Source organism: Arvicanthis niloticus, chromosome 20 (genome assembly GCF_011762505.2).
Source record: "Arvicanthis niloticus isolate mArvNil1 chromosome 20, mArvNil1.pat.X, whole genome shotgun sequence".
In the NCBI taxonomy this organism is placed as follows: Eukaryota; Metazoa; Chordata; class Mammalia; order Rodentia; family Muridae; genus Arvicanthis; species Arvicanthis niloticus.
Window position 1 is genome coordinate 50,848,553 of NC_047677.1, and position 22,927 is coordinate 50,871,479.

Consider the following 22,927-nt stretch of genomic DNA (forward strand, 5'->3'; position numbering starts at 1 on the left):
TATACAGAGGCCTGAGTTTAAAACTGGTTTTAATGCACCAGCTACAGCTTCTTAACAAATGGTGGGTCTGTTGGTCATGCTTGAGAGAGTTCCCTCCACTCAACCCTATCAGCTGGTCCTGAGGTATTGACTTTAGGTATGAGAAGGCAGTTAGGGGGTTAAATGGTCCCAGGCTTGGAATGTACATAAACAGATGGACTGAAAGCAGCCAGCAGGGAGTAAGGCTTACTGAATACCTGTGGAGAAGTTACACTGGCCAAACAATTGGTCATAGTTCCAATTTATTAATGGAGGGAGGTTGTCCTTGTTAGAGTCCTATTTCTTGTTTATGTGTGTCACTTTTTCTAGCCTGCACCTGACATTCATCTCCAAAACAATACTTCCCACTGTGCAAACAGGAGACTAAGGAAGGTAGCTAGGCACATATCTCTCCAGTCTTGGGAGTTAAAGGTCGCTCCTGAAGCTTAGTATAATAGATTTCATGTATGGGGCATGAATTCCACCCTCACAGATGGCTTTGCATTGTTTTTTTAAGTCCATTATTGGGAGGAGACACCAAGCCAGTGGAAATTGTCTTGAAACCTGTAGATTAACAGGGGAGGTCCCTGTGGATGGAGGTTGTTCCCAGTGTTTCTGAGATTACAGAGCTGCTCTGGCTGATTGGGGGTTTGGGGGAGGTGCTGTAGATGTGTTTCTGCTCAGATGAAAGGGGATCTTGAGACTTGAAAGCCCAGGAACCACAGAGCTCTGAGGTGGGACAGTGTCCCAGTGGAAGGGCATCCTGAGACACAGGGCCCAGGAACCACACAGCACTGAGAGGAAGCCTCCTCAGCAGAGGCATTGTAACTCCTGGGAGAGGGTCTCCACAGCTGAGCTAGGATCTCAGGAGCCTCAGTCAGCTCCTTCTTTTCTTTTCTTCACTGCTGCCTTTCTTCTTGGCTTCTTCTGATGAGAGAGTCAAACCAGGCAGCAAATCTCATGAAAGAGGTTTATTGGAAGATCCAGGGTGTGGAGGGATGGATCCAGGAATGGCTGCCCTTGGCTCTTGGGAACAAACAGCAGGGAATCAGACAAAGGGCAGTGTTTATATAGGATTTATGAGGGTAGAAAGCTTCTTGGGGCAGAGATTTCCAGAGTAGAGATTGGTAAAATTTCAAGTCCTGAGCTTGGGGGTGGAGGGATGCTCAGAGATTGGTGGGTTTTCCTGCCCAGGAAATGGTGCTTTCTTTTCACACCCTGTTTTCTCTGCATTGAGGCCAAGGCTTAGGCTGGAATGTCCTTTCCAACTGTAGCTGTTTTTTTCTGAGGCTCCATCTCTGTGGGGCCACTCAGGGAGTCTAGAGAGGAGGCACTAACACTGTGGACAGCTCCTGCAGTGTTTAACCAAGGCAGTAGGCTGAGGCAGGAAAGAAGGTGTCATCACCATGGACTGCTCCTGAGAGACATTTTACTCCTTTGGGTTGAGAAGGAGGGGCCTGTTGCTGCTTTGATGGCTTTTGTGGTACAGAAGCTTTTGAGGTGAGCCCCTCAGGGACTATTGCTTCAATGTAGTTCCTGCATGTCTCCACTGGGAAAAAGACTCCCAGTGGTAGCTTGTGTATTAATCCAGGACAGCAGGGAATCTCTCCTGTCTCTGTCTCTGTCTCTGTCTCTGTCTCTGTCTCTGTCTCTGTCTCTGTCTCTGTCTCTCTCTCTCTCTCTCTCTCTCTCTTTCTTTCTCTCTCTCAGCTTTGAAAAGCCTTCATGGCAGAAGCTCCAAGTAAGTCATAGGCATTTTCTCTTTGGCCTTTCAGGAACAAAAGAGAAGCATCTGGCAAGATATAAATGAAAAAAAAAATCTAGGAAAGAGAGCTAAGGACCCTTCTTGGGTTTGGAGGAGCTCAAGAGAAAGGTAGACAGGCTAGCTTGGTAGAATGACACACAGAGAGATTTCTGAAGAGCTGGCATTTTAGTTGTAGAACCAGGCTTGTAATAGATATCTCATATATAGTTTAGAAAATAAAGTTTCCTCGCTGCAGTCGCAAGTTATTGCCTCAGTTTATTCCTCCTGTGTTTTTAGTATTACAAATATTAGTTAATTTAAATGGTTACAGGCCTATGAGGAGGAATTTGGTCTCCTGCAATGCAGAGCCATCCACAGTGCAGAGCAACAACAGGCTTATGAACAGGACTTTAAGACAGACTATGCTGAATACCGCATCCTGCATGCCCAAGGCTGGGCTGCAAGTCACAGGTCCATAGAGCTGGCAGTGGAGATTAAGATTTTAAATATAAGACAGTTCATATTCAAATATCTGCATCCAAGTTTCAGGAGAGAGAAGCACCGATGTTAGGTCTTATCTCAGCTGTGGATGTGCTCCTGAGAGAAGAACAGACAGATCACACCAGACACCTAAGATCCCTGGAAAAGACACTGGAAAGAAGGAGAAGCAGAAACTACCACAGTAGCATTAAAGTGTGGAGTCCCAGGTCTGCCCCAGCATGGGGCTAGGGCCACTGCTCCAGAGGCAGGAGGCAGGACTTGGTAAGTTTGACCATGCTCTTGCCCCATGTAGGCGCCAGGCAGTTGTCCGGCTGTGAGAAACCACTGTGGGGACACTGCTCCGGGGGTGGACAAGTGCTGTCTGAAGTCTCAGGGGAGCCTCTGGGCCTGCAGGACTGCTGGCGACTGTCTGGATCTCAGGCTCTTGGGTACCCAGGTGCCACTAGAAGCTGAAGAAGAGCCGAGAATGAAGTGGGGGGCAACGTTCTGGACTGGCCCATGGCTGAAGGTGAGAGGTGGAGAGAAACACTGGCTGTGCCCCACAGGGAGAGTCCTTGGCTTGGCTTAGTCGTGGGCAGCTGGCTTGCTTGGGTTGGTGGTCACTGTGGTTGGGAACACATAGAGGTTTTCTGCAGGAGATTAGATGAGACTCTTTAGACAAATGCCTGTTCCACTGTTGCCATGGTGGATCCCAATGCAAGAGAAACAGTCCATGGTTTTAAGAAGTTTATTGTCATGGCAGAAAGTAGATGAGAAACTATTCCCTGTTTTCTCAGGGCAGGCCTGACGTTAGATGCATTTTGTAGGGAGGAATATCTGGGGAGGAAACCATAATTGGCTAAGCTCTTCTGTCCTTTAGGTACCTCATTAATATGGAGATCTGGCTTGAGACTATGTGACCTGTGGTCACCCCTTCTACCTGTGGTGGCGCTAGTAGGGGCAGGTTAGGAGCAGAAGTGGCACTGGGGAGATAGCCAATCCCCAGCCCTGGGCTTCCCCACCCCTGACCTCTCTGCCTGGAGACTAAGTCTTTGCCTGAACCCTGTGCTGTGGACAGAGCTCTGTCATGGTGTCTCCGAGTTCTGACCCAGGAGCCATCTGGACACCAGGAGAGACCAGCAGGCCAGACTCTCTGTGTCCTCTCCTCCACCCTTCCTCTTATTGTCTTCAGAAGTCAGATCCTGAAGTCTTCCAGAAGAAAAGCCACTTTCAGGAATATAATGGTGACACAAGCGATTGGGGACACAGTAGAAGGTTCTTCTCCTTAAAGCAGAGGCACTGGCCTGCAAGCCCTACACAGACCTGACATAGACCAAGCTCTGTTTTCCCTGCAGTGGGTGCCTCACACAGCCAAGCCTGACTGCAGGACTTTCATTGCCTCTTCCCTCAGTGTCCACCTTGTCAGCCTTGGGCTGAGACACAGATTCCTGGTGTTACTTCCTAGATGAAGAGTCTGTGGCTCCAGGTCAGTATTTTTTTTTTTTTACAAGGATCTTTATTCTGAGTCCTGGGTTTGTCCATGTGGACCTGGATCATTGCATCAGCACAGTAGACCCTCTTGTCCACTGGGAAGAGAGACCCCTTTGGAGACAACATAGAACAGGGGGAACTGGTTTCTGTCTACAGTGTACTTGTCCTGTGTCTACACTTCCATTGCTTTAGTGACTCAGTCACAGTAGGAGAGGAACTGTCACTGACTATAACACAGAATAATGATGATAGTGTGGTAGAAGTTATGTAATCTCTGACCCTCTCACTCCCTCTCTGACCTTCACTCACACTATGAACTGATGAGGTGAGGGACATGAATGTCACAGGTGTGGGGGACAGTGGATCTGATAACCAAGTTGACCCCAGAGTTCCTCAGGCCTGTGCAGTGTGGACACTTGCCAGGAGCCAAACCCAGGAAATTACCTGCTGTTTTAGAAAGTCTAGTCAGTACAAGGTTAAGAAAGGACATTCACAGGTCTCAGGTCCCAGAAACCTAAAGAACGTCTGGCATTTCCTTGGAGCTGGTTATGACAGTGGGATGGTCTAGGGTGATAAGGTTATGACAGTGGGATGGTCTAGGGAAATAAGGTTATGACAGTGGGAAGGTCTAGGGCGATAAGGATTCCATAGTAGGATAGCCCTAAGCAATGACCCTCACCCAAACTTCCGGGTTTGCTGTGTCTTTATAACCTGCTCCCAAAATTAAAGTTTCAGAGCTTGATCAGAACCCAGACTTGCTCTCATTCTTTGTGTCTCTTGTCCTTTCATTCGTTCGCCCCCTTCCCTAAGGTCTCGTCGAATCCCCTGGGCCGGGGCACTTGGCGCCCGACGTGTGGCCTATGGGTCAGGGGTCTGATCGAACGTTGCTTCCACAGGGACGTCCCGAAAGCATAGGATCGATGCTTCTCTGGAGAGAAAAGAGAAGATCCGCATTGTGATCGCCGCAGAGTCACCCGCCTGTGAGATTGATCCGGTGAAGGTAAGAAAAAGCAACGCAATTCTGGGACAAGCATTGAGCAAACATGATTTGTTCTTAAAGGGTCTCAAGGAGTCCCTCAAGGCATGAGGAGTAAGGGTTAAGAAAAAAGGATCTTAAAAAATTCTTTGGAATTTTGGTGTGAACTTGTGATGAACCTTGTAACATGTGACCATGTACTCTGAAAGATGTACAAATAGAATAGAGTTAGTTAGAATAGTGAGTTAGGTTAGTTAGAATAGAGTTAGAATAGAAGACAGAAATAGAGATAGAATAGAATTTTTCCCTTTTCCCAAATAGAAAAGATTTCATTGGTGATGTTTGTCGATGTTTCCCCAAGAGGAGACTATTGATGAAAAAAAAATGCTACACCTCCTAAGGAGGAGATAAAAACGTTAAACCTTGGAGATGAGGGAGAGAAAGAGCTAATGCAGTTGTCCGATCTCCGGCCTTCAGCCGTGTTAACAAAAGAAAAGAAAAAGGCCATTTTAGAGCCCTCCTGGGAGCAGGAGAAAATCAGGAGCCTGTCCTGCCTTTTCTCTGGCTCCTCCAGGAGAGACCCTCAGTACTGCTCTCTATGTCTATTTTTTGTCCTTGGTTCACCAAATCTGTCCTTGTCTGTCAGTTTATGTCTGTGTTTTTGTTTTGTTGCTTGAATGTTGTTCCATGTTTCATGTTTAAAAGAAAATAGTTAAAACTTTATCTGCTGGTTGTTCAACCCTTGATTTAGTTTTTAACTAAAGAGAGAGAGGAGAAAAAGTAAAAATAAAAAGCAGTTTCAATTGGCCTTTGGAGTCCTGTACCTGTGGTTAGGAGTCTAGCACAGATGGAGGAGCCCTGCCATGGTCTCATTGATGTAAAAGCTGCTCTTAAAGTGACCCACAGGTTTTTATGGCTTTATGGTAAGGAGCTAATGGATGTTTCTCCTACAAAAATCTGTGACTATGATTATTGGGTTCAACAGGTGGCAAGGTGCTTCTCTTGAAATTACAGCTAGAAAAAGCAAGAAAAATTTGTTTAGTTCAAATAGATGTAAATATATGTACACTTCATTTTTGTTTCAGACTGGTTTCAGAAGTATAAAATGTTCTGCATGTCTTGGATATAGATTATTTGCTTATAAGTTATTGGGTATGATTAAAAATATTTTTTGCAACTTTGGTAACAGAAAGTTGGCTTAAAACTGGTAACTCAGGATTGGAGTCATTCAGAAACCAGATGTATAAAGATAGGATTTAAAACGATGTCTCTTTAAGAGGTATTAAAAGCTGCACTATCATGCATTCATACATAAGAACTGACAGCCAAACTTAGTAACATGAAAGTAATGTACTTGATGTTGATTTTAGAGAAAATAAATTGTTTACATTGTTAAAAATCGGTTTTGTTTCCCAAAATTATGGTTACGCTCTAATATTGCAAAAGAAACTAAAAAATATAGTTAAACTGAGATCTCAGTGGGAGTTTTATCTAGAACACACACGGCTCTGATAAATCATTTTAGGAATTTGTAGGTTGGCTGCTAAAAGGGCTGGTAGAATTTTTAGAGACCCCAGGCAGGAGTTGTTTTTTACACAATTGGCTTGTGAGAATGCTAACTTCAGTCCAAGCCATGCTTTCACAGCACTGAGGTGATAAGGAATGTTCTAGGTATGAGGACATGGGTCATTTTCGGAAAGACTGTCCAAAAAATAGAGGCATAGACAGACAGCAGAATCACTCCCCTGGAATTTGTCCTCAGTACAGGAAGGATAATCGTTGGGCCAGGCCTCAAGAAATAGGCCCAGATTAAGAACTCTCACACTTGAGTTAAGACAAAGCTCAGAATGGGCTCAGCAAAAGCTTGTGTGACATTCCTTTTGTCATGGTCACTCTGACCAGCCCCTAGAAAGATGTTTTCCGAAATTAGTTTATTACATTGCTTCTTCCTTGGGGAAGAAAGGTTAGCCTCAGACCCAAAGACATTCATAACAATTTATGGGCCAAGAGTTATATAATGATCATGCTGGAGAAATTAAAGTTATGCCTGCTTTCCTCTATAGCATAGCTGTGCCTGCTAATAAAAGAATTGCTTAAAACAAAGAATTAACTCAAAACAAAGTTCAAACTTAAGATTTATGAAACTTGTGGGATATTGCAGCCTGATTTGCCTACTCTAACTGCCATTCCAAAAAATGCATATAGAATTATTATAAATTTAGAACAGTGTTTTTATACCATTTCTTTACATCCTAGTAAAGGTGAGGGGTTTGCACTCAGTAAGTATGCTTATAATTTTTGAGAGCCCATGAAGTGATATCATTAGAAAGTTTTGCCTCGAGGAATGACTAATAGCCTTACATTATGTACAAAATTTGTTGTTGCTTTAATACAAAAAGTTAAGAGTTTGAATCTTTCAGTGTATATTGTTCATTGCATGGTATTTTATTCGTTGATCTCTCTGAAGGAGTTTTAATGCAAGCCTTCACACTCATACAACGAGCTTTAAATTTTTGGGGAGTGCTTGTTGCTCCAGAAAATATTCAAAGGCAGAAAATATTTACAGACAGCTCACCTAGTGGGAAGACTATATATATATAATTGGATCACATGTTCATTTTCTTAAGTTTCCCCTGCTTCAGCAGAAATAATTGAATTATGTGCTATAGCCACTGTTTGAAATGTTTAAAAAAATCTAGCTTTCAATTTGTATACTCATAGCCAGTATATTATAGCTCATGGTTTATAATTGCTTAAAATTGTTCCTTTTTAAAGATATTGCTAATTCTCAAATTTTACAAATACAGCTTAATTGAAGAAATATGTACTTTTCCTTAACTTTATAAGACATTTAAGAGCTCATGTTGGATTGCCTGGACCCCAGGACAATGCCACAGCAGATTTGTATACCAGGCACATTATAAGCCTTACAGAAACAATTGGCCATACAATCTTATTCTTTATATCATCAAAATAATAATAGCTTGAGACAATAATTTAATATTTCTAGAGAGTGCAAGTTGGTGCAAGTCAAATTGCAAAAACTTGTTCTCTGTGTCCTCGATTTTTTGATAATGGTGTTAATCCTTGAGGACTTATACATAATCAATTATAGCAACTGGATGTTACTCATTTCTAATTTTGGAAAATAAAAACATGTACATGTAAATTGACACCTTTTCAGGCTTTCTAGTTGCAACTGCTTTAAGAGGAGAAGCAACTAAAAATGTAATTAGTTACTGCCTACATTATCTTTCTATGCTTGGTGTTCCATATCAGATTAAGAGAGAATATGGAACTGGCTATTGCAGTCAGACATTTGAGATGTTTTGTTGACAATGTAATATTACCCATATTACTGGGATTCCTTATAATCTTCAAGGACAAGGTTTTGTGAAACAGGTATCGTGGAACTTTAAAATAATGTCTTCATAACACTCTGAGTGTGGGAGGAGCAGCTACTGGTGGTTTTGGCCTGGTTTTGCAAAAAAAAAAAAAAAAAAAAAAAAAAAAATTGGCTTTTAAAAAATAAAGATTGGGAGTTATACCCCCAGAAGGGGTCTCCTAGAAATATCTCCATCATGCCTTGTTGTTCTCAATTTTCTAAATCTGGACGCTCATGGCAAATCTGCTGCCGATCACCTCTGGCACCCTGAGACTAATAAAAATTATGCCACAGTTATGTGGAAGGACCTCCTTACCTTTAAATGGAACGGCCTAGATTCAGTTCTCATATGGGGCCCGAGGATCGATACGTCTGTTTGATATCAAAGAAGGCGTGGCTAAATGGCTGCCAGAAAGATTGTCGAAACAGATACCTCCACAAAGCCAGACCCAACTGTAGATAAAATGGATAACAATTGAAATCCAGGGAAGAGAAATCTCCCTGAGAATTCCCTTCTTTTTCCTTTCCAGATAAAAATGAGCCACCCATGGTATCCGCTGTTGGAAGTTCTGATCCTGATGCAAGCCTCGGGACTTGTACTACTCAGAACCTAGACGGGCCATTGACAAGGACATCGAACAGCTAGAGATTGGCATCAGAGAAAAATCTCTCATCTGCTTTTTATTCAGCAAAGGGGGCTCTGTGCCGCCCCCAAGGAGGAAAGCTGTTTTTATACTGACTACACTGGGGTAGTTAGAGATAGTGTGGTCAAGATCAGAAAGAGATTAGAATGTCAAAAGAAACAGCGAGAACAAGAAAAAGTAGTTTTCTGCCTCTCCTTGGCTTACTACCCTTCTCCCTTCCATCCCGGGCCCTGTGATCAGTCCCCTTCACCTTTTGTCTTTCTACCCGTGGGCCTTTAACAGACTCACTGGCTTTATAAAACAACAAATTGACTCCTTGGCATCTACAACTACATTATCATAGACTTGATTCGGCTGATAGAGGCTTGGCTGAGCCTTGCGATGACACATCTCCTTTAGGAGCTGCATAGAACTCAGATCTATGCACGTTGGTTCGGCATGGCACGGACACAATGTGGGTACCTGCAAGGGGTGCATGACGAGGTACCGCAGGGGGAGGACCCAAATTGTCTGCTTCTGAGTCCCCTGAAAAGCAAACCTGATTGCATAGAGGTTGGTGTTGATTTCTTGTGTCTCAAAGGAGCCGACTAAGACCCTCGATATCCTACATGGCCCATGAGATAAATAACCCTCTCCTCCCCAAAAAGACACCATTACAAATGATACTGGGAGGATCAGGTCAATGCTTTCCCCCTCTGGTCAATGCCCATTATCTGCCAATGAGATTTCTTAATGTCCGAATTTGCCTGCCAGCCTCGTTTAAAATTGCTAAAAGGGAGCAGATGCCAGGAGCCAAACCCAGGAAATTACCTGCTGTTTTAGAAAGTCTAGTCAGTACAAGGTTAAGAAAGGACATTCACAGGTCTCAGGTCCCAGGAACCTAAAGAAGGTCTGGCATTTCCTTGGAACTGGTTATGACAGTGGGATGGTCTAGGGCAATAAAGTTATGACAGTGGGATGGTCTAGGGCGATAAGATATTGACAGTGGGAAGGTCTAGGGCGATAAGGATTCCATAGTAGGATAGCCCTAAGCAATGACCCTCACCCAAACTTCCGGGTTTGCTGTGTCTTTATAACCTGCTCCCAAAATTAAAGTTTCAGAGCTTGATCAGAACCCCAGACTTGCTCTCATTCTTTGTGTCTCTTGTCTTTTCATTCGTTCGCCCCCTTCCCTAAGGTCTCGTCGAATCCCCCAGGCCGGGGCAGACATTGGAAGAAAGATGATTCTCATTCCAGAGAGTACACACTGGAGATGAGAGGCATCATCCCTGATCAGTAGTGTGAGGAAAGTAAATCTATACAGGCTTTGATTCTGTCGAACTTGACCTGATCTCTTCCCAGTTTCCCTGGGAACTTCATGCTCTTAGGTTTCACCCTGACTAACCTAAGGAAGCAGCTGGCCTTAGGCAGCTCCACAAAAAGGCTCTGCCTCTGTTACTTTTCTTCTTATTTTATTCTGTTTTGAGACAAGGTCTGTCTCCACAGCTCTGGCTGTCTTAGAACTCACCATGTAGACAAGGCTGGCCTTGAACTCACAGACTTCCACCTGTCTTTGCATCCTGATGCTGGGATTAAAAGCCTGTGTCATCACACCTGGCTTTAGTTATATTTCTATGACTATAATAAGACACTGTGACCCTCAGCAACTTATAAATATGTGTTTAATCTGTTCTCTAGTCTCAGAGGGTTTAAGTCCATGATGGTAGAGAAAAGGTGTGGTGGAGGAACAGTGTGAGCTCACACCTCTATCTGCACACCAAGGGAGAGACACTGGGAACAATGGCAGTCTCCCCTCCCCAACCCTCCAAACAGAAATTTATTGGCCTGTTCTCATGAGGTCACAGCACAATGGGGGCACCCAGATCCCTGCACCCACAGTGGACATTGCTCTCTTCTGAGAACAATGTCAAGAGACACAGGTCTAGGTCACATGTCCCTAGGCTTGTTCCCTCTGCAGTCTAGAGTTGTAGGCATAGAACACAGTGTGTAAGCAGACACGTCATTGAATTTAGAGAATTAAGACAAAACTTACAGAGCAGAAATGAGGAGCAATAGTCCCTACTGTGAATGGTCTGTGCCTTTATTTATCTCTTCTTTTTCTGTTCCATACTTAAGTGGATCGCCTGATATGGGACAGAGATTTTGGAGGAAACATTTATACTAAGATGCTTGGGTGTAGAGGAGGGGGAGCCATACCCCAAATGCAGAGCCAGCTTTTACTTGAAGTAGGAGAGCTTAAAACAGTCTAATGCCACTCATACCTAAAAGATACCTGGATTCCTGTAAAACAGAATCCAGTGAGATGAGAACACAGAAGGCTTGGAGACAGGGGGATTATGAGATCTGACTATGGACAGAGGACACTGCAGGAGGGAGCTGAGAGATTCACCAGCCAGGAGGAGTGTGTGCTGGAAGTGCACCTGCTGCAGCTGGCCTGCTCCTTTGCTTTCTCCCATGTTGAGGTCCACACTCTGCCTCAACGCTTAGTTGCTTAGTCGCTAAGTGCTCTGGTCAAGAGAGAGAGAGTGGTGCTAGAGGGGCAATCAACGCGAAGAATGGAGACAAGACAGGGTGTGTGGTCAGGTCTCAAGTCTCTAGTCTCTAGTCTCTTTTCTCCTTTATTGAAGGGAAATCTGGGATATTTATACGCTTTTGCCACATGCAATGTAGGTGCGTGGATACCACGTGCCTTGTAGGTGTTGATATGACGTAAGCCTTACAGGCGTGGATACCACCTGCACCTTACAGGCATGTATGGCATGGATAGCACGTGGACAGCACGTGAACTGCATGCCTTGCAGGCGTGGCTACCACGAGTGCCTTGTAGCTGGGGGCAGTAAACAGCAAAACAAAATATGTTGGATATCAGAGTGTGCTTCAGCTGTTGAAAACAAGTCTCACGTCAGGGTATATGGCTCAAGATGGCTGTAAAACTGATAGCCGCTTTCTGCTAAAAGTCGGCTCCCAACACTCCCATTCCTGTTAGGTTGACTTCTGGCTCCCAAACTGCAACAAACTTACAGAGCCATGGATGTTACTTAGAGGACAGCATGGTTACATTGTGTGAGGGTGGGGGAGAGACAAATGGGGTTTCCAGAAAAGATCAATTGGGAATGGAGGAATCTCTCTGCACTTCCCTGAGTGCTTGTAGTATTTGTAAAGATGCTTAATAACATCAGGATCAGAGGTGCCCTTGAGTGGACATTCATGTTATTTATCTAAGGGATATTGAGGCCAATTTTGACTGGACAGGTGAGTAAATGTTGTGCTCTTCAGGTTTGGTTTCAGATGTACATGTTGGAGGTTTTTAAGAGTCATCCCAAGAGAATGAGAGGGCAGAAAACATACTGTCCCAGGGTGAGAAAGGGGAGGCAGAATGTCACTGCAGGCTGTAGCCATGGGTGCCCCCAACTCAGGGAGAACAAACTGGGGACCAAGCTGCTCAGTGGGTCATCACCACAACTCAGCAGACATCAGCGTAGCCTGGCTAAGCTTAGGAGTCTTGGTACCTCATAACAGGACTTTCATAGAAGCCAGAAGTGGAATGAGAACCAGATCACATATAGGATCTTGTCCATAGGTAAGGGTTGGGAATTGGAATCACAAAAGCCATGAGGGCCTAGAGAAGTTTTGGAATTTACAGGCAGCTTCAAAGTAAAAGTGGTAGGAGAGGCAGTAAGGAGCCAAGCAGGGCTTAAGGAAGCTGCAGGGTTGCAGCTCTGAGGGTGGAGGGATGGGGTCAGAACCAGAAAAGTCACAGTAGCCAAGTAGGGCCTAAGGAGACTGCACCAAAACCCACAAGGGCCTAGAGGAGCTGTGGGACAGGCAGCTCAGAAGGAAAGGTGAGCAAAGGGCAGGTAGGGGGCGCCCTGGCCCTTGGGACCTAAGGGAACTGCAGATAGCAGCTCCAATGCTAGGAGAATGGGGTCAGGTGATGAGGGTCAGGCATAGCCTTAAAGACTGTGGCTGGAGGTTCCTCCATCTCCAAGACTACCAGAGGGGTGCTGGATACTTCCTCAGAGTCAGGGAAGCATTTACACTGACCAGAAGTTGTAAGCTTGGATTTTTCCAAGCCTACTTTCAATAAGGGCTCTTAAATGCTTTAACCTCCCTTCTAGCCCACCACCCACCAGAGATAGTTGAAAAGAAAAGTTATTAGGATACGGGGGAGGGGGGAGTAGAATGGTTTAGAAATAATTCTTGAGAGCAATTCCAATCTGCATTATTCAGTTTTCATGAATCAGCAGCAGCAGCTCGATCCACTCGCAAAAACACCTTTCAAGAAGAGAAGTATCTCCTTGGGGCAGTTTCAGTCTCCAATTGCCAGGATACCAGCAGTCCAGTTCAGTGTTTTCAGGATAACAAACAGGAATCAGCAGTGATGGCACAATCCAGCAGAAACAGCCAGGCCTTCTCTGAATCAGCATGAGTCTGCACTGGAGTGACAAGGACCAGCAGGGACACCAGAAGTTCTCTGCCAAGACTGACTCAACAAAGTGAAGATCAGAGAAGACAAAGACTTGAGACCAACAAACTGTTGCAAAACTAGCTATGCAAGCCAGCCATCACTGTCCATTGTGTCCTATTATACTCTCTCTAAGCTCAACAAAACTCTGTGACTCTGTATCAGGTGACATATCCAGAAACTTCCACTTCATTGGGCCAATTGGCCTGAGTCCACAGAAGTGTCAAGAAGCCTGGAGAACACCACCAGACAAATTTTTTGGTGCATTTCTTTCTATGAAGTCATGACAAAGGATGACCAGTAAGGAATGGCCTGGTAGCATCCACCATCTTCTGGGTTATATTTATATTCCTTGAAAACTTCATGTGTCCTTTCACATGTCTGCTTCAGCAAAACATACTCTCACCTGTGTGCCCCAGAAGAACATCATTTGACATAACTGACTTTCCAAAGAAGGTAGAATGTTCCCCTTCAAGAAGAAGGAGCTTTCCTAATTGTCACTGGTAGATGGGGAGTCAAGCAATCAGTGACCAGAAGGTGAGACTCCTACAGGCCAACTGGAGATGGGGGACAGGGTCCTAGTGTGGCTCAGACTCCAGGACTAGGGGGAGCACAGGCACCAGGAGACAAGGAGTTTCCCCTAGGTAGAGAGAGAAGGAAGAGTGTCAGAGGGCAGTCAAGTCAAAGCAAAAGCAGGATAGTCAGATGAGACAGCCATGTTCAGGAAACAGCCTCACACCTTTTGAGGACAGGCTGTCCTGGGTCACAGAATCACCAACAGCATTCCAAGTACTTATACATGATTTGCTTGCTAATGAAGATAATCCACAAGTTTATGACAAGACAGGATGGCCTCCTGTATAAATAACAGACCTAAAGCATTTCCAGGAGGGAGTGATATCTTATGAGATGCACTTATCCTGTGTGAAACAGGCACTAAATAATTGGACTACTCAGGATAGGATTATTTCCCAAGACTGGGGAGGATTGGTAACAACTGTACCAGAGGCTGGTCCTCAATTGCAATGGTTGCCATGGTGGAGCAAAGCCACGAATTTGCACAAAGGAAGGAGGGGAACATAGCACAGGTCCAGTTGATAGGGTTGATAGGTGCTATGTGCTGCTACACAAGAATAGGTTCTGGCTCCTGAGGCTCTAAGGTGAGCAGTGCCACTGCCTGGTGGTCCCGGCTTCGAAGTCCCAGGCTAGGTCCCGGCCCAATCTGACCCGGGCTCGCTCCTGTCCCAGCCTTGGCCCTTGGAGCCCGCGGACAATAGAGCCGCCAGGGACGCCCACACAGCCGGGGGGGGGGGGGGATCAGTAGGGGAGGAGGAGGAGGAAGCCGGTGACGGTGACGAGGCAGAGGTGGAGGAGGATGATGACAGCTTTCTTCTGCTGCAGCAGGCAGTGCTTCTGGGCGGCTCGGCCGACATGGACCGGCTCATCGCCCAAATAGGTGAGACACTGCAGCTGGAGGCGGCACACGATGGCCAGTCCTCTCCCTGTGCTGCCCTGGGCCCCCTGCCTGCGCCCCCGCGGGTCCTGGCAGCACTGCTGGCGGACAAGGCTGGGACCCCAGCGAGGCGGCTGCTGCAGCCGGCGGGATCAGCCAAGGCCAAGGACCTTGCTCCCCAGGGGACCATGCGCAGCCTCTGGGGGAACCCGGGAGCGCGGTGGCCGGGCGGCGCCCTACTGCGTGGCGGAAATCGCCCCGGGCGCCAGCACGCTTCCCGGGCGCCAGCACGCTTCCTGGGCCGGGGGGGGGGGGGGGGGCGAGTGTGGTTCCCAGGCTTGGTGGCTTCTTGGCGAATCCAGCAGTGGCGGTGGACCGCAGGCGGAGCGCGCGCGGCCAACGATGACTCCTACAGCAGCTAGTATTCTCAGGGAAACCTCATCAAGGAGAAGGTGCTCCAGCGAGCGGTCGCGAGCTCCGCGAGCGCGCCGGTGTCGGGGGTGGGAGGGTGGCCAAACTGAACCGGACTCAGTCACCCCGTAGCCCTCGGGCTCCTGGCTCTGACCCGGGGTCCCTGAAAGAAGAAGAGGACACGGCCATGAGGATCCAACAGAGTCTTGGTCTGGACAGTGAAGAGCTGAAGCTGTCGTCTATCCCTCTAGTTACAGCCTCAAAGTTACAGAAAATGGACTCAATTGAGCAGCACTGGCAGCTGAGGACCTGCGATCTACCTGGAGAACTGTGGCAGCTACTAGGTCCACTTGGACCCGACTTAGCCCTAGGCTTCGATTGTTTATAGATGTGGCTCGCCTGAGCGGGAATCGGGAGGGCGTCTAACAATGCTTGAAAACCAAAAGTAGACACATATGATCTCGTTATTTTCGGATAGAGAAGCTTTCTGCATTGGTGCTACAGTTGCAGAGCAGAGAGGTTCTAGGGTGAAGAACATAAAGTTGGCAGATGGGTGGCTTGGCGACACGTTCTTTCTCCTGCTTAATTTGTGATTGTGAAGGTGGGTGATGGGACCTAGTTGGTGAGTTCTCAAAGGTGGGGAGAGCTGAGCTTAAGTGGGGACACACAAACGACTTGACCTTGCCAACTTGGACTCAAGGTCAGGTTGGTTGAGTCGGGTGTTGTGGGATTCTTGGGAGCATTAGCCCCAGTGTCTTCTTCTGGATCCATGCACAGACCAGTTTCTCTTTGCCACCACTCAGAGTCTCCAAAGGACAATCAGGCCCAAAGGGCTGTGTAGGGAGAGTTATTTTGTGTTTTCTGTGCTTTTCTTTTCCAGAACTCCTCCTCCTGATAGGCTACTCTTGGCCTTAGCACCAGCTTTCTCAGAATGGTCATAAGCGACCTCCTGACCTCCTGCCGCCATTGTGTTTGTGATGTGTGTGGTGTGGGGTGAAAGCAGTGAGCACACTTCAGGCTCTTTTGGTCCTCTGCAGAGTTGGAGAGGGCCTCTCCATCTTCCTCACCTGCCAGTTCTTGGTGAGTGACTGAAACTGTTTTTTAAAATGTGACTCTGGGAGGAGACAGTGCTTTTCCCCTTGTGAAACCCAAGGGCACCCTTTCTGAGGTGCCACCCCCAAATTTCAAGGTAGCTAAACTTTTTTAAAAAAGATTCAATGGCGCATTCATCCTCCAGATGTGGCTGTTGCTGTACACTTTGCAACAGAGTGTCTGAAATTGTGGTGGTCCTGATTTATAGGATTCATAATTTAAATGTCTGCGGAATAAATTTGTTTTCTGTTTTGAAAAAAAAGAATAGGTTCAATTTGAAGAAACAATCTTAGAGCAATGTTGTTTAGCAACTTTAAGAGCAAGGAACAAAGTTGAGGAGCCAGGGAAGAATCCCACATCTCTTAGAAAAATTATGCAAGTCTCAGGGGAAACCTTCACTGATTTTTTTTTTTTTTTTTTGCAAAGATTAGTTCCAGGTATGAACAAAGCCATGTCAGACATTGATGCAAAACAACTGCTAATTGAGACCTTGGCATTTGAAAATGCAAATATGAAATGCAGAATGTTATCAGGCCATTAAAGTTGAGGGCAGCACTTATGAACAGAGAAGACTAATATTGTCTCTAGCCTGTATAATGCCACAATAATTGAGCAAGCCATATCTAAAGGCTTAGGTCTCAAAATACGAGGTGCTTTAACTGAGGAAGATATAGTAAAAAGACTGTGAACAAGAAGGTAAAGTTCTCAGATCTCAAGTGCCCTGTGCTTTAACTGTGGGAAGCATGGTCATCTGAAACAACATTGTGAACAAGCCATCTCTAAGGGCAATGGATTTCATGAATATAAACCAGAAAGAAGGCCTAGGCTTCCAGGGGTGTGCAGGCAATGTGACAAGAGTTGCCTCTAGTCTAATGAGTGTAGGTCCTAGAGAGATATCCAAGGCAATTTCTTGCCAGCAGAAAATAAAATCAGGGACCTAGCTTGAGGCCCTAGAACAGAAAGTACAAGCTGTTTGCCTCAGGTCAGCCAGGAAATTAAGAAGAAGGCAGAAAAACCCCAACTGAGGAAAAATTGCCTTCATACTACAAACATAATAATGCTCAACCTGTAAAATGATATCAGTGTAAAGTTCTTCCACAGGGAATGCTGAACACTCCAACACTGTGTCCGTATTTAATGCCAGAACTGCTAGAAATAGTTTGTAGGCAGTTTCTTTAAGCCATTATTTACCTATACATGGATGATATTCTTTTTTTGTTGTTGTTATTTTGGTTTTTTTGTTGTATATTATATTTACATTTCAGATTTTATCCCCTAAGACCCCACCTACCCACTTCACTCCCACCTCCCCACCCTCGAATTTCCCCCCCCCCCCATACTCCATGTTCATCCTTCATGGGACCAAGAATCTCCTCTCCCACCTATGCCAGACAAGGCCATCCTCCCCTTCATGTACAGATGGAGTCATGGGTCCCTCCTTATGTGCTCCCAGGCTGGTGGTTTAGACCCTGGGAAGCTCTGGTTGGTTGGTATTGTTGCTCTCTTCATGGGGCCACAAACCCTTTCTGCTCCTTCAGTCTTCTCTCTAACTTCTCCATTGGGAAATTCTTGATAAGATCAGTGGTTAGCTGTGAGTATCAGCCTCTGAATGTGTCAGCCTTTGGCAGAGCTCTAAGGACACAGCCATATCAGGCTCTTGTCAGCATGTACTTCCTGCCATTCACATCAGAGTCTACTTTTGGTGACTGTACCTGGGGTGGAGACCCAGGTGGAATGGTCTCCAAATGGCTCCTTTTTCAGTTTCTGTTCCACACTTTGTTTCCATATTTGCTCCCTTGAGTATTTTTGTTACTCCTTCTAAGTAGGACTGAGGCATCCACACTTGGTCTTTCTTCTTCATCAGCTTCATGTGGTCTGTGTGTTGAGTCTTGGCTATTCCAAGCTTTTGGGCTAACATCCACTTATCAGTGAATAAATACCATGTGTGTTCTTTTGTGATTGGGTTAACTCACTCAGGATGATAATTTCTAGTTCCATCCATTTACCTAAGAATTTCTTGAAGTCATTATTTTTAATAGCTGAGTAATACTCCATTGTGTAAATGTACCACATTTTTTGTATCCATTCCTCTGTTGAAGGACATCTGGGTTCTTTCCAGCTTCTGGCTATTATAAATAAGGCTGCTATGAACATAGTGGAGCATATGTCCTTGTTATATGTTGGAGCATCTTCTGGGTATATGCCCAGGAGTGGTATAGCTGGATCCTCAGGTAATGCTATGTCCAATTTTCTGAGTAACCACCAGACTGATTTCCAGAGTGGTTGTACCAGCTTGCAATCCCACCAACAATAGAGGATTGGCCACCACATCCTTGCCAGCATCGACTAGCACCTGAGTTTTTGATCTTAGCCATTCTGACTGGTATGAGGTAGTATCTCAGGGTTGCTTTGATTTGCATTTCCCTGATGACTAAGGATGTTGAACATTTCTTAAGGTGCTTCTCGACCATTCAAGTTTCTTCAGTTGAGAATTCTTTGTTTAGCTCTGTACCCCATTTTTAATAGGGTTATTTGGTTGTCTGGAGTATAATTTTTTGAGTTCTTTGTATATATTGGATATTAGCCCTCTATAGGATGTAGAATTGGTAAAGGTCTTTTCCCTAACTGTTAGTTGCTGTTTTGTTTTATTGACAGTGTCCTTTGCCTTACAGAAGCTTTGCAATTTGATGAGGTCCCATTTGTCAATTCTTGATCTTAGAGCATAAGCCATTGGTGTTCTGTTCAGGAAATTTTTCCCTGTGCCTAAGTATTCGAGGGTCTTCCCCACCTTCTCTTCTATTAGTTTCAGTGTATCTGGTTTTATGTGAAGGTCCTTTATCCACTTGGACTTGAGCTTTGTACAAGGAGATAAGAATGGATTTATTTGCATCCTTCTACATACTGACCTCCAGTTGAACCAGCACCATTTGCTGAAAATGCTGTCCTTTTTCCACTGGATGGTTTTAGCTCCTTTGTCAAAGATCAAGTGATCATAGGTGTGTGGGTTCATTTCTGGATCTTCAATTCTATTCCATTGATCTTTCTGCCTGTCTCTATACCAATACCATGCAGTTTTTATCACTATTGCTCTGTAGTACAGTTTGAGGTCAGGGACGGTGATTCCCCCAGACGTTCTTTTATTGTTGAGAATAGTTCTCACTATCCTGGGTTTTTTGTTATTTCAAATGAATTTGCAAATTCCTCTTTCTATCTCTATGAAGAATTGATTTGGAATTTTGATGGGGATTGCATTGAATCTGTAGATTGCTTTTGGCAAGATGGCCATTTTTACTAAATTAATCCTGCCAATCCAGGAGCATGGGAGATCTTTCCATCTTCTGAGATCTTCTTCGATTTCTTTCTTCAGAGATTTGAAGTTCTTGTCATACAGATCTTTTACTTGCTTGGTTAGATTCACTCCAAGGTGTTTTATACTATTTGTGACTATTGTGAAGGGTATCATTTCCCTAATTTCTTTCTCAGCCTGTTTATCCTTTGAATAGAGGAAGGCTACTGATTTGTTTGAGTTGATTTTATATCCAGCCACTTTTCTGAAGTTGTTTATCAAGTTTAGGAGTTCTCTGGTGGAAGTTTTAGGGTCACTTAAGTATACTATCATATCATCTGCAAATAATGAAATTTTGACTTCTTCCTTTCCTATTTATATCCCTTTGACTTCCTTTAGTTGTCTAATTGCTCTGGCTAGGACTTCCAGTACTATATTGAATAGGTAGAGTGAGACTGAGCAGCCTTGTCTAGTCCCTGATCTTAGGCAGTTTGCTTCGAGTTTCTCTCCATTTAGTTTGATGTTGGCTACTGGTTTGCTGTATATTGCTTTTACTATGTTTAGGTATGGACCTTGAATTCCTGATCTTTCAAAGACTTTTACCATGAAGGGATGTTAAATTTTGTCAAATGCTTTCTCAGCCATGAATGATATTCTGATGGCTGTTTCTGATGCAGATACTTTAGAAAAAACTGTTTTGTGAAACAAAGAGAATTTTGCCTTGTTGAGGTTTGCAGATTGCTTCTGAAAAAAAAATATATGGAGGGAATTCCATTCACTATTTACATTGTAAAATAAGTCAACAAAATATTAAAACTCAGAGGGTACATATTGGAAGAAATCAGTTGTGAAATCTCAAAGAGTTTCAAAAATCAATCAGAGATATCAATTAACTCTGGTCCATCATTGGATTAGCTGCTCAAGAATTAAGTAAGTTGTGTCAAATGGTACAAGAAGAAGATTCAGACATAGACAGTCCAAGACAGCAAACAAAGGAAGCATAGAAAGAGTTAACCTTTATAGAAAAGAGACTGGAAGATTATATGTGAATAACATAGTTCCCAAACTCATTTGTATTTTGGTTATTTTGCCTTTAACTCATTTTCCTACTGGGATCATTATGTCAATGGAAGCAGTATTTTAGGATGGATCATCTTAGCACACAATCAAAGTAAAAAATTAAAGTTTACATAGAAAATATTTCTGATTTGATTATTAAAGCATGAATATATCAACTGTCAGGAATAGACCCAGCAGAAATTGTAGAGACTTATACTAATGCTGAGATTACTTCATTATGGGTGATCAATGAGATTAGCAAAGAGTTTGTAACAACTATTTGGGAAAAATTAACAAATATCCTAAAAGCAAGCAACTTCAGTTTATAAAAAAAACTAATTGGATTGTCCCATGTGTTGTAAAGGGAACACCAACTGCTGAAGCATCTACAGTATATACGGATGCAAGAACCTTTGGAATGGCTGCTTATAAATCAGGAGAGAAAAACAGCAAAGTAATTCAAATCCCACATGCTTCATTCAGAATCAGAATCCAGTAAGATGAAGAAATTCTCTCTATACTATAAAGCACATTACAGCTGTACCACACAATTTTGAAGGTCAAGCAGTCACAGAGAAGATCTAATCATACCTTAAAGAACACACTTACACAACAAAAGGGAAAAATAAAGATCCCGGGGGTTAGACCATTAACAAGAAAAGAACAACAGCAGCTGAGAGACACTGGATCAAGGAAAAAATTGGAAGTATATCATGCTATATACTATAAGGATGTGTTAACATCAGAATGGAAATCAGCAAATATGTGGTGTTGGGAATGCTTTGATTTTCCACAGTACACAAGAGGTGTGGATACCGTCAAAACTAAAAACACTCAGAGTTGACCAGGAGGTCCTCCGAAAACCTTAGCCACTGACCCAGAAAGAGCAAAGAGGAGAGCCTGACCAGCCACTGCCTTCCCCTGCCAGCCAGAAAAGCCTGGACAAGAAATGTTCAGTTCCTAACCACTGACAGGCCTACATTACAGAATATTATTATACACATAAAACATAATTGCTAGCAAAATATAAAAGCCTAAATATATATATTGCATTTGGCAGATGCAGTTATAAGTGTCCTGAAGAGATGTGGTTTGGGTGCCTCTAAGTTCTCCATAGATAACACTGCTAAAGAATGGAAAGATCCTGCCGACTTTAAGGCAGGTGCGTGGGAGAGGTCTTCTGTCTTTGCTCTATGACCCGAGGCAAAGTCAGCAGGTGGTCTTGGTCTACACCCCTGTAAAGGGTGAAAGTGTTAAGCCTCTACAGGCTTGCCATGGATCCCCAACCCTACCATGGCAGTGACAAGGATCAGCCTGCCAAGGGTGTGGGGGAGGAGCTACAGACTTAAACAGACTTAATTTATAAGGCATTAGACCTTTGACAGAAACCTCTCTCTCTCTCTCTCTCTCTCTCTCTCTCTCTCTCTCTCTCTCTCAACTTTGAAGAGCCTTTGTGAAATAGAGATTTTTCACTCAGGGCTTACAAGAACAACAGAGAAGCAGCTGGCAGGACACAGGTAAAACAAATCTACGAAACAGAGTTCAGGATCCCTCTGGAGTTTGAAAGAGCTCAAGAGAAAGGTAGACTAGCTTGGTAGAATGACACACAGTGAAACATCTAAAGAGCTGGCAGTTTAGTTGTAGAATCAGATTATCAATAGGTAACACACATATAATTTAGAGAATAAAGTTTCCTCACTGAGGTAGCAAGATGTAGCCTCAGTTTATGCCTTCTGTGTCTTTAGTGCTATAAATATTAGTTAATTTAAATGGTTACAGGCCTATGAGCAGGACTTTGGTCTCCTGCAATACAGAGCCATCCACAGTGCAGAGCAACAACAGGCTTATGAAGAGGACTTTAAGACAGACTATGTTAAATACCGCATCCATCATGCCCAAGTCGGGGCTGCAAGCACCAGGTCCACACAGATGGTGGTGGAGATTAAGAGACTTGAGGGAGTTAAATCCAGGACACAAGGTGCTTCAATAACATATTCCAGGGTCAGGAATTGGTACCCAGGTTACAGGAGAGAGAAGCATCCCTGTAAGGTCTTATTTCAGCTGTGGATGTGCTCCTGAGAGATGAACAGACAGACCACACCAGACACCTGAGATCCCTGGAAAACACAGTGGAAAGAAGGAGAAGCAGAAATCACAACAGTAGCTTGGCTACAGGGAGCACCCAGGGCAGTTACACAGCTGCATCATTGGTAGCTAAATCAAGTGGGTGAGATGAAATGTAGTATGAGTTATTTGTGCACCCAGCAGGTTGTGTCTTGGGACACAACTCATGATTCTTCTTAACCTGCTGGGTTAATCATAATCCTGGGAAATCATAATCCTGGAGACAGGTCAAGGCTCAGACCTTTCCTGTGTCCTTGTGACCACAGACTCTCAGAATGTGCTTCATAGTGATGGAGAAA

General features: G+C 44.4%; 1 long non-coding RNA gene and 1 pseudogene across 2 annotated transcripts in view; both read left to right on the plus strand.

Moving 5' to 3' along the window:
• LOC143435256 (uncharacterized) overlaps positions 1-9,852 on the plus strand; it is a 35,968-nt gene extending 26,116 nt beyond the window's left edge. The window contains exons 1-2 of one of the 2 annotated variants that reach the window (XR_013105393.1): positions 3,493-3,728; positions 4,630-9,852. This is a non-coding gene — a long non-coding RNA (uncharacterized LOC143435256). Of the gene's footprint in view, positions 1-3,492; positions 3,729-4,629 lie in introns of those variants that run through there. The other variant, XR_013105392.1, reaches the window with a different exon arrangement.
• Positions 9,853-11,528: 1,676 nt separating this feature from the next.
• On the plus strand, positions 11,529-15,432 carry LOC117724224 (GSK-3-binding protein FRAT2-like; annotated as a pseudogene).
• The last annotated feature ends 7,495 nt before the right edge of the window (positions 15,433-22,927 follow it).